The sequence below is a fragment of the Mus pahari genome, chromosome 7, assembly GCF_900095145.1.
Source record: "Mus pahari chromosome 7, PAHARI_EIJ_v1.1, whole genome shotgun sequence".
Lineage (NCBI taxonomy): Eukaryota > Metazoa > Chordata > Mammalia > Rodentia > Muridae > Mus > Mus pahari.
In genome coordinates this window covers 108,589,098-108,590,027 of record NC_034596.1, presented here as the reverse complement: position 1 = coordinate 108,590,027, position 930 = coordinate 108,589,098, and positions in this window count along the sequence as shown.

The following is a 930-nucleotide window of genomic DNA, read 5'->3' as shown; positions in this document are numbered from 1 at the left end:
CTTGCTCAGAAATATTCACCCCGAGTGACCCTTTGTCTCCTGCTCGCAGTACTATATGGCTTTTGTCAACTTTATGTTATAACCAAATAAAGTGATGTTAATTAGGTTTAGTTCTATAATACATTGTACCTTGATAATCCCTTGAGCAGTGACCATCTCTGCTGGAGTGTTTCAACCTTAGTAAAACAATAAAAGGGAATGTTATGAAAATGTATAGTGACCAAAATAAGTCTGGGTTCCAAGAGACAGAATGTTTTGATGGAGTAGTTTTGAATAAATTATAACGTCACTTTTATCACTAAAATCACATAAATAACAATTGATCAAACAAAAACTTCTCTTATGTGAAGCAACAGTGTCAAACAGTCAGAAACTCCTGGGGACTGGACCACAAACTAAATATTACACATGGAGGGACCCATGGTTCCAGCCACATACGAGGCAGATGATGTCCTTGTTGGATATCAGTGAGAGGAATGCCCTAGGGCCTGAGGGGGTTTGACACCACTTTGAAGTGCTTTGCCAGGGTGGGAAGGCAGGTGTGGATGGGTAGGTGGGGAGCACACTCTTAGAGGCATGGGATGGGGGTGATTGGATGGGGACTCCAGAAAGAAAACCTGGAAAGAGGATAATATTTGAAGTATAAATTACTAAATTATCTAAAAAAATAAGGAAAAAAAGTTCAAAGTTAAAATCTCTTCTAAGATTCATCCAATTACTTAACTTTAATTTCCAAAGTAAGACTGGAACCCAGCTCGGCTAAGTCCAAACTTTGTACCTCAGTGCCTAATGTCAAAGAAGTCTTTATCTGTCTCCTTTTTCATCATTGTTGATTACAATGAACTTCTTTCTCCTGGGTTGGTTACACACACACACACACACACACACACACACAGAGAGAGAGAGAGAGAGAGAGAGAGAGAGAGAGAG